This window comes from Chamaea fasciata, unplaced genomic scaffold (assembly GCF_029207755.1).
Source record: "Chamaea fasciata isolate MVZ Bird 193981 ecotype frontalis unplaced genomic scaffold, bChaFas1.0.hap1 SCAF_3, whole genome shotgun sequence".
NCBI lineage: Eukaryota > Metazoa > Chordata > Aves > Passeriformes > Sylviidae > Chamaea > Chamaea fasciata.
The window spans coordinates 97,026,660-97,042,722 of record NW_027094088.1 but is presented as its reverse complement, the minus strand read 5'-3'; the positions used below and the strand labels follow the sequence as shown (position 1 = coordinate 97,042,722).

General features: G+C 37.3%; 1 long non-coding RNA gene across 1 annotated transcript; it reads right to left on the bottom strand.

The window, feature by feature from the left end:
* Positions 1–2,313: 2,313 nt before the first annotated feature.
* On the bottom strand, positions 2,314–10,096 carry LOC136287843 (uncharacterized). Its single transcript, XR_010720376.1, has 3 exons — positions 9,967–10,096; positions 9,255–9,337; positions 2,314–2,924 (listed from the first exon to the last, which is right to left on the bottom strand). It is a non-coding gene; the product is annotated as an uncharacterized lncRNA (long non-coding RNA).
* Positions 10,097–16,063: the final 5,967 nt, after the last annotated feature.

The window sequence follows — 16,063 nt, the reverse complement described above, 5'->3', positions numbered from 1 at the left end:
GTATTAACAATATCATTATAAAATACCAATACTGAGGGGGAAATTAGAGTTGTTGCAGCTGAGTGAAAAGAAAGAGTCTCAAGATGTCAGGAATTTAGAAGTGTTTATTTCCCTTTATGGGACTTCTTTCAGATGGACAGATAAACATTGGAGTGTTATTTAATTCTTTGCAAAGGAGATACAATCACATCTCTTTGACCATCGGAATGTAAATTGGTGTCGACTTACCCCAGTCAGATCACGTTCAAAGCCCTAATTACCCTGCTGTAAGAACTTTATTGTCATTTGATCAGTATCTCACAACATGGTTACTGTATATACTGATTTTATCCTATGACTATTTTAATAAAAAGGAAACCTGTACAAACAGTTGACTTTACTGATACTATTAGTGTTACCTAGCTGTTTTATTGGTCTTAGAAGCCCAATAACATGAAATATTATTATATAATTTGTGGGGTTCTTAGTCTATTATATGATAAGGAATGTGCTAAATTCATTGGCAAATGAAATCTGGAGGTACACCAGTGATATGATGGATTACACAGTCACTCAGATGCAGAAATAGCCAATTTAGTTACTAGAAAGTCAAAATTAAGAAGACAGTAAAATCCTTGCTATGAAGCTCTGGTGCTTAATTAATAGACAAATTCTGACTTCACCCTGCTGTTTTAAAATGGAAGTGTTTTTATCCTAAATTAATTTCTTGCCCACAATAAATAATACTACTTTAAATTTCCTGGTAATCTTACGTAGATAGCAATCTAGCCTTTCAGCTGGCATTTGGAGGATAGGGACATCTCACATTTACAATTAGTTTGGCATTTTAAAAAATATTAATCTTTATATAGTTTGCCAGCAGGATACAGAAGGAGGGTTCGGGGGACTTTTTGTAATCATTCTCATGCAGGATTTGTGTTTCATTCTCCCCATGATATCTTTGAGCTTAACAAAAAACAGAGTTTAGAAGATTTGTTTGGTATTTAACTTGATTATTTAAATAAGAGATAAGCAATTGCCATTACAGCAGCTAGGCAATAATTTCCTGGGGTCAGGGTCTCTCCTGTCCTGTGTACACCTCTATTGTTAATGGAGCTGAACATGTACACAGACATTTTTAGAAGGGAATGTTAAACAGTCCCCATTTATTTTACAGTGTAAATACTTACAAGACAAAACACAGACTTCAGGAGTCAGGCTGAAGACTTTAAAGAAGGAGCTTGAAGAACAAAGAGATTTAACAACCTAACCATTATTTTTTTCCTCACAAGTTCTAACTTTAGAACTACAAAACAGTCCTTAACTCTCACAACCACACTTAGCTTTCACCTAATCATAGTGAGGTGGGGTCCAGCATCAACTTTTTTCTCAGCATTTCTTCAGTGGACTAGCTGAACTCTCCTTTAAGAAACACTGTACATCTCACTACATGTAAAGGGAGCTTAGGTACAGATGCATATCAACCAAAACCCAACTCTTATTCTAAATTCCCCTAATGGGCATCGAACAGAAAGGTTTCTTGTTCAGCTGGATGACTATCTGCAACAGTATTAAGTATTAAGAGTCAAACTTTGTGTGCTCAGGGACATTTGTGTGTTGCAGTGTGACCCCAAGAGCAGGAGTCTGTATCAATCAGAACCATATCATTATACAGGACCTGAGTTTACAGCATGAAGCTGTATCAGGGAGGTTTTGGTTGAACATTAGAAAAAGGTTTTTCCCCCAGAGGGTGGTTGAGCCCTGAACAGGCTCCCCAGGGCAGTGGTCACAGCACCAGCCTGAGAGAGCTCAAGAAGTCTGTGGACAATGCTCTCAGGCACATAGTGTAACTCCTGGGGTTGTTCTGTACAGGGCCAAGAATTGGACTCAATGATTCTTGTGGGTCCCTTCTAAAAAGGATTATCTATGATTCTATGGCATTTTTTTTTCCCTTTAATATTGCTGAATACCTCTAGTTGCCTTTCAGCTACCTTTCAACATCATAGAAGTGTGTGTTCCCTCAGTTTTCTAGTCTGAACTGACGCCTGCAGCTGCCACTGAGCTGAAAGTGGAAGTGCAGCAGGTGGTGGATACTGTTATCAAACCAGAGTGCTGCTGAATCCCAGAGTTGAAAGGCTCTCATCCCACACTATGGTCACCTCTTCAACCAATACAATAAACCTGACTGAAGGATTTATTACTTGTGCCTGGGGCCTCACTTAATACAGTTCTCTCCCTATATACCTCCCCCACTCCCAGGTTAGAAGCAACTTAGTCCCTTTTACTGTTGACAGAGAAATTTCAAGAACCTTTTGATTAGTTCTGAAGGCAACTTCTACATTTTTAGTACTGATATTTTCTAGAGGTGTGGGGATTTTTACTTCAGGCAGAATAGGTTTGCAAGGTGCAGTAGCTGAGTACCTTAAAGATGCTTTGCAGACAGTTCTTCAGAGATCTGTGACTTCAGCAGAAGGAGATTTCCTGAGGCAGCCAACTTTACAATTGCTTTACAGAGAAAGAATATTGCCATCTTGACATTTATCAGTAGTAAAAAGTATGTCTCAGGGAGGAAAATATTGTTACAGAGTTCAATCTGCTCAGCATTCAAATGACAGAGATTTTACAAGTGTGTACTGTTTATTGAGAGTAAAGGTTCTGCAGACTTTAATAAGACTTGCATTGCTAAATAACCAAGTAACACTTGGAAATTTCACCCTAATGATTCTTGAGGATGGTCCTTGTGAGAAATTACTTCTGGAGACTGGAACACATGGCTTATCCAATACAGTTGCTTCTTGTTGCTCTCAACAATTCTCTTCAGCCACTGTGCAGAGGATGTCCAAGTCCTTGGCAGGCACGGCTGAAGGTCTCCCTGGGCATGGCACTCAGTTTGGTCTCTTGGTTCTATTTTCTTTCTTTTCACAGTTCCACGGAAATCTGTATAACTGACATGTGACCAAGTTATGCAGCTTGGAAGATGTGAAAAAGAAATATAACAATGCTTGTTAATCAACCAGGATTTATTTACTGTGATGATATGACAAGACTGTGTTAGATAGAGTGATATTGTTTATCTTTAATAATGACGTTGAAGAAGCAATAATATGCAAATGAAACTTCAGGTTTCATTGTGAAAGACATTCTTCTGTAAATCCTGTGAGCTGAATAACTGCCTCTGTAGCAGAAAGTCAGGACAGAAAGATACAGTAGCCCAAATGTCTCAGGGTGTACACAAACATGCATATCCCTGCACACACACACTTCTTCCTTAGAAATCCAAAACAGAAAAGAATCTTATAATAAAAGAAATATTGAAAGGAGTACAAAACCCCAACAAACTACCTTGAAAAATCTGATATTTAAAAGACACAATATATCAAGACATAAAAACTTTGCAGAGGCTATGCTTCACCCTCAGAGAATGCATTTTGTCAGCTATAAAATGTCATATATCTCAAACTAACACATAAAGTTTCTTACCATGAATACAGAGGTGTTCATCCTTTGTTATAGGACAACTTGTTAAGATGCATGAAGTTGTCACTCCAGCTAGAAGAGATATGCTTCATTTTGCACATAGAATATATATAAAGAGAACAGTGAGACTGCTTTATTTGACAGTTAAAGTTGGTCTAGAAATAGTGAAAAGTCCTGTCTGTATCTGTGGATTGCTTATCTTGATCTCTGGACAGATTTTTGTGTGAAACTGATATAAAGCTTTTCCACAGATTCTTTTTTAGATATTCCAAGCTTTGCTCACAATATGTGAGCATTGCATTTAAAATCAGGAAGTTTTCTAAGCAAAGGATTTCAATGAATAGGATGAAAAACATATGAGTGCATTTTGCCTGGTATCTATAGCCCATTATCTGAAAGATCTTATGTCTTTGACATAATAGACAATGAACTTCCTTCTGCTTCCAGTTACACTCATATAAATCTGGAGTAACACCTTTGGAATCTGAGATGAGTTCTGCCTCAAACTCTCTCTTTTTAGATGCTGGACCATGGCCAATCTTTTTACTTTGAATAACTGCCTCCAGTGTTGGGATTGTATTCACAAGTAATCCTTAGAAGGTGCATTCGGAAACACAGCTTTAAACTTTGGGAAATGCTGGACAAGTCAAGTCCATGGTATATTAACCTAAAGCGTAGCCCATAACTTTAAGGAGAGATATCTAACTGTGTGTCCTGTGCAAGAAGCTGAGGAGGAGACGTGCCTGCACAGGCTCTGCAGTTTGCAGCCTGTCTGGAATGCGAGGCTGCTCCCAATTCTCAAAAAGAGGCAGCGTCCCTCTGCTCTTCCCTTGTCACGTGACTTGGTTTTAAACGTACTTAAATGAAATTAAGAAATATATCACAAGTGTGTAGAGCTTTAGACAACCTTGTTGGCCACTGCAGGTGATTCCACATTTCATTTATTCATTCATTCTCTCTGCTGAGAGGTGACAAGTCACACTTTTCACAAATCAGTTCAGTTCTGTGCTTTTGAAACCATGCTCTAAACCAGGTTAATAAAATAACCCAGATTAAAATGAAACTGAATAAAGTACTAGAAACAGAATTTTTAGAGTCATAATTTTACTGTCAAATAATCTCATAACAAGCAACATATTTCCCTAAATTTTTGGCAGAAAAATCTTCCACTTTGCAACCAGTTCTTTGGGAAATATCTATGATGTGTAAGTCCACTGATATCTGCAGGTCAAAAATTATGCTGTAGGGAACTGACTGGACAGAGATCTAACAAAATATTTGAAGTTCTTCATGTCAGGAGCAGAAATATCCTTCTGGCCTTTCATGTGTGTGGAAGCATATGTGCTAAATTCTTATCCATGATCATTCATTTTTGCAGGGACAAAATCACACATTAGCATAATTTCCTAGCCTTGTGAATTTTGACATTTCCTTTTTTATTCAGAATATTTCCTGTCTTTACTTATACACCAAGTCCTAAATGTCTATTCTTGCATTTAAGGGATAAATGCACAGGAACTGTTTTTCCAACTTCTTAACAACTCATGTGTAATGTGTGGCTCTTTCCAACAATTCCCACCACTCAGCTTACAGTTTCATTAATTTTTCAGGTGAAGTTTTGCTGATATGTCAGTAAAGGATTGAAAACATAGAAAAATATTACACTGTCTTTCTCCACTACAAGCTGTCACTGGAGTAATTTATTTAGTGTTAGTACAACATTACTCCACATCCCAAAAAGAGAAGGAAAAAAATCATGTTTCTGGAGACAAGAGCTGGTAAATCAGTTCTTTACTAGCTCAGACAGACTTTTCCAATACAAACCTAACAATAGTACTAAAAATTAGAAGTGTCAAATTCTGTAAAAAGCTCTATTTTGTGAAGGGAACTGAAATACTTTTGAGCTTCTCTTTTGGGAAGCAAAGGTAATAAAACTGAAAATGTCACATTTGAATTGATAATGATTAAAAAAAGAAGTAAAGGCCTTTGTAACATCCAAATCATGCTAAAACAAGATTTGGGAAGATCTGGAATGTGGGTGACAGGGGCTGCCTTCCGGCACAGGACAGTGTTCCCATTGGAAACCAGCTGCCCACTGGCCAGTTGGTCTTGTCTGAAAGCATTTACCTGTAATTAGAAATCATTACAGCTCGAAATAGCACTTTTTAAAACAATAGTAACTTTCTATGAAGCAATCAGTGTCCTCAATCCTTCTAGGCTTGTCAGAATCACTGAGTAATTCTGACATCCACATGTAACCTAATTTATACAGAATTGTGAAGGAATTGCAGAAAGAACAGAGATTTAGCCTCAAAATGTAGTCTTAAGCCCTAAACTACCTGTTGAGACTGAATCTCTCTGGAGTAAAATGACTTAATTCTATCTACTTCATTATGTTCTGGATGAGGCCCAAAGGACTGTACATTTTAAATGTAAGAGTGCATCTTTATTTTTTACCATAAAAACACCTGCCATGGAGACCTGAGTTACTTCCACTTAAGAAGGCAGCAGTTCCCAAAATATGGTCAAATAATACTAACTTGCAATTCATAACGAGTGACTGAAGGGGACAGAGAAATGCTGCTTGGAATATTCTGGGACCAAGCTTATGCTTATGGAATAAGGGAAGTGCTGAGTTTTCCTACACTTTTCAATCAAGAAACATGGAGAAGATTTGGCTTTGTCTCCCCAAAATATCTAAACCTTGAGGAAAGGCTTGCTGCAAAGCTGTCTTCTCAGTGACTGAATTAAATGCCCTGTGTGCCAAAGCTTTGGTGTCTGTAGTTCTAGTGATGAAGAAAAAACCCAGACCAGTTTATTTAAATTATTGTTGAGAGGTAATTTAATAAAGAAACCCTGACTGGGGCAGTCCATGAACTGTTCAATATTGGAAGACTTTTTTTTTCATATAAACCCCAGAACTGAGTGGCAGATGTGTGAGTGCCTTGACAGCAGTATTAAAATCTTCCAGTGAGTTTGGGGAGGTTTTCAATTTTGATGTGGGCATGGTTTTCCTTGGGTCTTCCTAATGCTTCCCAGGTGAGACCATCCCTGCTGCCCACCTGTGAAACCAGCAGTGTGGTCACAGTGCTACCATGCCCAGGGCTGCTGCACAGATGGGGACTGCTGGATGCTAAAAAGGAGCATTACCTGCCTGAGTCACAGTGCAGCCCCAATTACTGTGGGGTGCTGGGTTCATTGTGAATTAGAGTGGCAGTAGTGGTGAGCAGCAGCTGTGACAGATGGCCAGGCTCCAGCCAACTTGTGGGCAATGGGATCAGAGCCAACTCAAAGCTTTTCTTTCCTCTTAAAAAAAAAAAAAAAAAAAAAAAAAAAAAAAGACTCTCAAACCCCAATACAGTTGTCAGTTGCAACGTATAAGGGGGAAGTATCAAATCTACAAAGGCAGTATTTATCTGTTCTCTATTAACCCTTACTTTCAGCTTTTTGAAGTCAAGATTTTGTTTATTTATTACGTACTTCAAGCAGGTTTTAGCAGGATGTTCAACGCAAAAGACAGTTTGCTTTAAACCTTTGTTCTGAGGGGAACTTACAAGATTCTTTGCTCATAACAACCAGTTTAACCCAGCTGTTAGATTCTTAATTGGAGATTTTTTCCTCCCAGAATGGGAGAAACCAGCTCTGTTTCTGAACACAGCACATTAAGGTAAACCTAGAACTGAACCTATTGTCTCTGATGGAGTCCAATTCTGTTCACTAGCTTAAGGTGATATTTACCCTGCGTTAAAAACTGGAATCACAGCACCCTTCCTAATTTCATCTGGGCAAGAGTCAAAGTTCTCTCCAAAAGGCTTACACTGCTTCATTTCCAGGTGATTTAGGGTGTTGAGCACCTCTTAATTGCTCTCTAGGTTCACCCACAGTGAGTACAACGTGTTCTTGCAGGCACCAAGGAAATGCCTTAAACTCTGTCTCAGTAACCAGTATGGAGCAATCAACAGAAATGCAGCCAACATGGACCACATCTTGACAGCATTCTGCCCCAAATTACACTTCCTGCACAGTTCAGGCTGTGACCTCAAAGTCCAACACTTATAATCTGGTCAGATGCGTGCTTGAGGTTTATTTACACCCTGTGTGCCACAGCAGTGGCAAAAATGTAGCTTTCTGAGGTGAGAGGGAATACACAAATAGGAATTGTGGTGTTCCGTCAGAGGAAGTGGCCTCCTATTTCATCAGCGGCCAATTTGAAAACACAAGTGCAGCATAGTTTAGAAATTGAGTGAAGGTTGTTTGAGGTTGGATAAAAGTTGTTGTCAGGTAGTAGGTATAAATCAAAGAAGGAAACATTTAGATTCTTTGTCAACTAAATTGATGATTCTTTGGGCAAAGCAAGAAGAAAGCAAAAAAAAAAAAAAAATTACTGGATTACTTTCATGCTAGCTTTAAACTAGGTCCTGTGTAAGTGCTAGGACAATTGCATTTTCACCTTAAGATACAAGCAGCCAACCAGAGATTTCCATCCAAAAGCATTTTCAGCTATCCAGAACAAAGGAAATCTCTTTTCATAGAAGAGAAAACTGAGGCAGGTTAAACATGAACAGAGCTAACAGGACCTGGGCACACAAAATGAGAGCAATATGTCACAAATTAAAGACTACAAAACAGGCATTCACCAAATACTGAAAAAGAGAAGGAAAGGAAAAATTTAAGCAGAGAAAACCCCAGTAGCATTACCAATTGCTATATATTTTGTTATATTATAAGGGTGTCAAGAGGCCCCCATCTAGAGTTAAAATTTAAGCTTCAGTTGTGAGCTGCTGTGTGTCTTGTCAGTTAATGCCCTGAAGGCAGTGAGAGAATGGAAAAAAAAATTAATCTCTGGTTGTTAATAGTGTTGGCAATTGAGTGCAGTCTTAGGACAATGAAAAGAATTTTTTAAAAAATTTGTTTGTTTTTGTTACTATTAATTCAAGCTTTGTGATAACTTTTTGCTAATAATAAGATTATTGCCTCAAGCTGAAATCAACAGTGGAAAAGGGGCTTAATGAGCTCTTACTGCTTAGTATTAGTACTCCAAAGATTTGATTGACTTACTCAATGTTCTCCTTATTCATTAAATAAATAAATAAAATAAAACCATGTTGTTATCCTATTATATTATAGTTTTTATTGTTTGTCTGTGGGGAAAGAAAAAGCTTTTCCTTTGCTTAAACTTTAGTGCAGAGGTTGTTTTTATTTTTTGGAGAATGGCAGAACAACCTTTCTTCTCAAGTATGCTTAGAATTCAGCTCAGTCTGTCAAAACCATAATTACAGCTGGAAAATTCTCAGCAATGTGAAATCAGTGATGTATGCAGAGTAGATGATCCCTTATAGCTTTATTTTTGTTTTTCTGTGGACTATTCTATTCACAGTGCACACCGTGAGCAGCCGCTGTACCTTTTCTCAGAGAACACTTGTATTCCAGGTAGGCAGAAAAAGACAGAGATGAGGGGTTGAGAGAGCACCTGCTGTTTGGGTTTTTCAGGCAAAGACTTGATACACAAAGAGAATAAAGAAAATGTCTGTGGCAACACAAGCACCATGAGCAAAACAGGAAAAGAAATGCAGTTCTTCCAGGTTCCTTGCAGGCATCCTAATCATATAATCACTTCTCATATTTTGAAGGACAAGCAAGTCAAATAGTGAGTGAACAATGCAAGACCTTTAAAGAAAAGTGAGTATTTGCATTTACTTGCATGGACTATGGCTCATATCTCATCAACAAATGTATAAAATGGTTTTAAGAAAAATAAGTTACTGATAAAAATAAATTGTTCTAAAGCGTAAACTTACAGAGTGGCTTTGGATGCAGTTTCCCATATCAGATAAAAACTGGATCAGGAATCCTTTTCTTACCTACAAATAATAACTGTGCTCTTCATTTCATTGAAATACAGAAAGACAAATAAATTATTTTCAAAAGTATGGTTAAAAATGCCAACACATTGTTTAAAAATTATCATTCATTCTACTTTGTAATCAAACTTTTGAAAATGTGCTTTGCAATAATTTTAGATGTATCAAGGAAGTTCTCCATTGATTAATTATATCACATCTGCAGTTTTAGGCAGAACAGAAGTTGAAATTATTACTAAGGTAAAAGTCAGATTTAAAATTAAAAGATACTTTCAACAGAAACAGCTGAATAACTTTACACATGAGAACCATTCCATTTGGCACTATTCATGTGTAAAATCACATATCATTGCGCTGGAGCTTAATCCTGCTAATCCTTATTTTGGGCTGGGTCACACCACTAATTTTTAAGGCTTTTCATCCATTTCAATAGACATTTCTGGCTATGATGAAAAAGAGCTCATTTAGTTAAAAATATTTTCAAGAAAACCTCTGAGAAGCCATCCCTCCCCTCGACAATAAATAGCTAGATAAACAATAGATAATGTAGTAGTTAATTGGTACAGACAATATACAAATGAATAACCACACCATGAAGAAAAAAAAAAAAAAAAAAAAAAAAAAAAGAAAAAAAAAAAGGCAAGCCTACCTTTTTTATAGAAGGGCACTTTGTGGCTCTTAATATTAACTTGCAGCCTCTGCAATATCTTGTATACTGTTGACATTCCTTAGCTTGGGCTAACAGTAACATGATTATAGTACTCCCATCACACCCTTCACTAGCTCAGTCAACTCTATTCATGTGTTACACACCTGTGCATATTTGCATTCCATTTAACAGTGGTGTGAGAAATATTAGCTTTCAAGGTGGACTCAGTAAAGATGTCTCCCCCCCCACCCTTTTTGTACTTCCCAAGCACTAAAGAAATAGTTAGGGAGTCACAGGTCCTTCAGGATATCTGATGCTATCATGGTATTGTGTCAATTTCACTTCTCCAAATAGGTAGGAATGGAAGTACATCAAGAGCAGCCACACCCTAGCCCCCCACACCCCATCAGGCAGTATTTGGATCTTCTCTCAGCTGTGCCAGATGGTCTAATGAGAGACAAAATTTCTTTCTCTTGTATCTGAGATTATCATATATATTAAAATGTTACCACCCTGAATGTTCAAATCTCATAGGAGCATCCCAGTACTATAGGGAGACAAAACTTTCAACACCTATACATTTCAAAATTGTATCAAAAACCATGGGGAGTTGTTTAAGGAAATGATGAGATTCTTAATGACATCAATTAATAATTTATGTTAACTTTTAAACATTAAATTCAAATATCTGTATTGGATTATGGCAGATAAAATGCAGTGTATTTATCTGTTAGTACTAAAGCCCCCATGTACACAGAGAACTCAGTGGCTAGAGGGGATGTCATTATCCACAATCTATTGCAGTCTGCACTTAAATACAAAACTTTTTTTCCTTAACGTTTGGATGTCCTGCCGTAAAAATATGATGGTCCTGGATGTGTTAGTGTATATTCACTCATGGGAGATATTTTGAGAGTTAACTGTCTGTTTTACTGACACAATGGGTAAATTCAGCAAAATTTAATCCCAGAGTTAAATTAAAATGGAGGTTGACCTGAAGTCTGTCGACTGACTGCTGCAGTTCTAGCCTCTTACATCATTAATTATTTGTTTGATTTGAATGAGTACCTTTGCAATTCCATTTTATCCAGAAATTTATCCCAGATAAAGCCAAGAAAAAGTTGTGGGGGTTTTTTTTGTTTTATTTTGTTTTGTTTTGTTTTTTGTTTGTTGGGGTTTTTTTGTTTGTTTGGGGTTTTTTTGCAAGTGTAGGGAACAATTATTCTCTAAGACAAGTTACTTTCTATTGACCAGTAGAATAGTCATAATTATTCAGAACTAAAAGAAAGTTAATGAGCAGGTAAGATAGCTACTTAAAGAAATCATTCACATAAAACACCTACATGTCTTGCAGATGCTGTTAAGGTGTCAGTGCTGGAGGAAACAAAATTTCTACTCAAGCTTTGGGTCAACTGGTAAGTTTAAAACTACTTTGAACAGAAAAACAATGAACAATTTGTAGCATCCTCTCTGAAGTGTTTGGTGAATTATCCTTCCTCATGTTAATTCTCAGATGGCTCAAGGACACATGCTTCAGCTACTGAAGATAAGCAAAAGCCCTAATTCGTGTTTCAAAGGCTTGCTCTCATCTGTTTCCGGATTTACCTTTGTGTTTAAAGCCTTTTATTACATCTTACTTCACCAATAGGGGACGCTGTGAGTTGTTTTACTATTGAATGAATGGAAGTGGAGAAATAAAGGTCCAAATCCTGTGTGACAAGCATGGAGAAAAGCTGCAACGTAGAAGTTCCTGAGTAGTGAATGGACTCCCCCTTTTCTTCCACTCATAGAAAGCAATGGAATTCATAAAGACCTTTAATCATGGTCTTTATAATTTTAATATGACTGGAAAAGAAAATAGATTATAGATGTTAATTTATCACAAGTTGGTGTTTCACTAAATGAACAGATAAATCTTTTAGTATTGCCATTTCACTGAATTATAACATAAACTCACCAAGAACGTTGTTAGATTACTGCAGTTTTAAATGCAGAAAATAAAAAATAAGAAGAACTGATACAAAATTAATTTTTTGCAAAAACCCCTCCCAACAGCAGCCTACCTTCATTTTGCCTTGAACTGGTAAAATGGTTGCAAAGCGCAAAACAAAATAGTACAGAAATGGTCTATTATTTCTTCTGAGATCATGACTGAAATGCGACCACACCTGTAAGTTTTAGGGAACAGAGGTTCTACAGTTACTCAAGGGAGAATCATGTTTCAACCCTTCTATGTCACGATAACTTATTTCTGACAGTGAGATGATGAAAATGAACTAAAAAAACTGATTTGAAAATTATTAATTTTTCCACTGCAAATTTGTAACATTACCATAAAGATGTTGAAAACATTAGAGCTTAAAAAATTAACTATTCAGTTATGCCTATTTAAATTTAAAAGGTGCTAATAGGAAATTTTTTTAAAGACTCTTTTACATAAAGAATCTGTGTGCCAGTTCTGAACAGATGTGAGGTCAAAGGGACATATTTTGAACTATCTGTAAGTAAGATATTTTTATAACTCAGTCACTGGAAAGATTTTGAAATATTTGTGTTGCTATAAATGTATGTACTAACAGAAATGGTATAATGTAGTTAAAGAATTTTCAGATTAGTTTAACAACCTTTATGTATGTGAGACTAAGACATCCCTCAGATGTTTTCCTCCACAGTCAGTGGTGTAATTTAAGTATATCCCTAAGAAATTGATGAATTGCTAGTCATACTAGTTGGGAATTTGGCCAATTACTTCTCACATTTTTTAAATGAATTTCAAATATATCTACAACAGAATTTTAGAGCAATTTTACTATGTTCTAAAACATGTAACTGATTGTTGTAATGAAAGAAGTACCTTAGAATTATATCTAAGAAATATAAATAAATTATATAATCATAGCCATGTAGGTACCACATGACTTTAAGCATCTTTAAAACTTTGTGGGTTTAAAAGTTTAAATGACACATCTGATTTCAACAACAACATTATTATACAAGTAATTGATTCAGTAATTGCAATAAGCAAACTTGGAAACTTAAGGCAGGTTTTAGAACCCTGGCATGACTTAGGTTAGAAAGGACATTAAAAATCATCTAGTTACAACTCCCTGCCATGGGCAGGGACACCTTCCTCTAGACCAAGGTACTCAATGCCCCATCCAAGCTGGCCTTGAATACTCCCAGGGATGCAACATCCACAGCTTCTCTGGGCAATCTGTGACAGTCATTCAGTGCTCTACAGTAAATATTTTTTTCCTAATATCTAATCTAAACCTATTCTTATTTTGAAGCCATTCTTCTTTGTCCTGTCACCACATGCCCTAGTAAATGGTCTCTTTCCATCTTTTATTTAGGCTCCATTCAGGTACTGGAAGGCCACATTAGGTAACTCTGAAGCCCTGTCTTTTTCAGGCTGAACATTCCCAGTTCTCTCATCCTTTCCTCACGGCAGAGGTGCTCCATCCCTCTGATCACCTTTGTGGCCTCCTCTGGACTCATTCCACCAGGTCCATGTCCTTCCTGTGCTGGGACTCCAGAGCTGATGCAGCCCTGCAGGTGGGGTCTCACCAGGGCAGAGCAGAGGGGCAGAATCCCCTCCCTCACCTCTGCCCACGCTGCCTTTGGTGCAGCCCAGGACACATTTGGCTCTCCAGACTGTGAGAGCACATGGCTGGGTCATGTCCAACCTTTCACTCCCCCTGCACCCCCAAATCCTTCTGAGAAGGGCTGCTCAGGATCTGTTCATCCCCTGTCTGTGTTGATACCGTGGTTTGCCCCGTCTCAGGTGCAGCACATGAGATTCCCATGGGCGACTTCTCCAGCTTGTCCAGGTCCCTTTGGATGGCATCCTGTCCTTCAGGAGTGTCACTGCACCACAGCTTGGCATCATCTGCAAATTTGCTGAGGATGTACCCAACCCCTTTGATATTAAATAACACTGGCCCAAATACAGACCCCTAAGGGACAACACTTGTCACTGATGTCCATTGGGACTCTGAGGCACTGACCACTACCCCGGATGCTTCTAGGAGGATCTCTTCTATGATCATCCTAGGAACAGAGGTGAAACTGACCTCTATATGTTAGCAGTCCCTAGGATTCTCCTTTCCACCCTTTTTAAAGATGAATACAATGTTTCTCTTAACACCTTAAGGTGATTCCATTAAATTTCCTTAAACAGAGGTGATTTATGGTCATCTTATTCTATGTTTATAATGTGGGAGCATACACCGGAGGTAGTCAGTCATCTGAAGATTCTTTAGTGGGTTTGGACCATGTTCAATTAATCAAATGCAGATGTCTTGGGGTAACTTGTACCACTCCTTGGGATCCATTTATTGTATTGACTCAATCTCCAGTTACTGCTTCAGCAGCCTCACATGACTGGCTCATGTTTTACTGGCTATATTGTGAGCATCCCATGGTTAGGGATGTGACTCTCACCTCTACTGTCCGTACTCAAAGTTCTGTTTAAGTCATTGGTAAATTTGCCATTGAAAGTAAATAATTTGGTTTTCATCCATACACAAAGAAAAATATCCCTCCATTTCTCTACAAGTTTATTGTTAGAAGCATAAATCCATGGAAAAGTGCCTGTCTTGATGCCTGGGTCCTGGTAATTTCCCACAGAAATTCCCAATGATATAGGTTTCTATAGGTTTCATCAATTAAGCCAAGTATCACTTCATGCTGCATCTGGAGCTCCATGTCTCTTGTACTTCAGCAAAGCACCTAATCTCTGATTTTAAATTCTTCACCTCATGAAGGCTCATTGTTCTCTTGCCAGCTAGGATCATAAATTATAATTTATTCCAATGTTAAATATATCCGTTAGTCTCCCAGTTAAGCAAGGCTGCAAAACAAAGAAGGAAAAAGAAAATCACTGAAAATCACATTGTTAAACTGGCAGGAAACCCAAACAGCTCCAAGCATGTGATACCATGAAATGAAAGAGAGTAGCAATATAATTCACAAGTTTTCTCCAGCAAGACTGAATTTAACAGGAGCTATTGACATCTGCAGGAGAATAAAGCCTCCTAAAATTATCTATTTGATAATATTCAGATAACTAGTACAAAAGCACCTGCCTGGGTTTCAAGAATGCCCTTGATATAATTTTAAGAGAAATTCATGGTAACAAGATAAATTATTCCTCTCCCTCTAAGCAATTCTGAAGTATTAGATTCAGAAAAGTCCTGTTAGGTCAGAGTAAACGTCCTCAAATCCTGCCTTGGAGACTGGCCAAAAGCAAGGGAAGAGATTAAGAACAGGGCAAAGCTGTACCAATGCTTTTGCAGTGATTTAGTGCTAAGGGGCCTCCTGAGGAAAAATTATTGTCTTTTTATTTAACAAGTTCCAGTAGCCATTGCTTCCTTTAATTCATGCAAGTTTTTTTCCATACCTTTTTTTTTCTTCCAGAAAAATAGAAAGAAACAAATCTGTATTGAATGCTCCAAGACACTCATGACATTATATTTCTTTAGCCATATTTCTATTTTAGCACATTCTGTCTTTTCTTTATAGGTCTTAATCCCTCTATACTTTCCTTATACGGAGGTTAGTGCATAATTTTGACTTTCTTTCTGGTTTTTCTCTGTATATTTTCCAGTCAATCCATACACTTTTTAAGTCAAAGGAACCAGCTATTAAATAAGGACATGCATCTATGGCCATATGCTAGACTTATTCTCTGTCTCACTATTTTTATCCTAATAATTTTTAACATTTGGTTAAAGTTTATTTGGCCACTGATGAGTGTTAATCTGATGTTTTAATGGAGTTATTATAAGGTGTGCATATATATAATATCAATCAAAATGTAGAAAATATATAATTATAAAACAAACCCTATAAGTTTTAAAACATATGTGTGTTTGTAAATATATATATCTCAATATTTGCTAATATTACTTATTTTAGTGGCCAATTTTTATTGCCTTCCCAGGAGCATTCACAGCATTAATTTATGCATCTATTTTCCTCCTTAGCCAAAGAGAAATGCAGGACATTTTTGTGGAGCAATACAAAGCAGAGACCAAAGCTATCTCTCCCTCTCCACTGACTGCAGGAAAAATTGATGTAGATTAAAACCCTAATT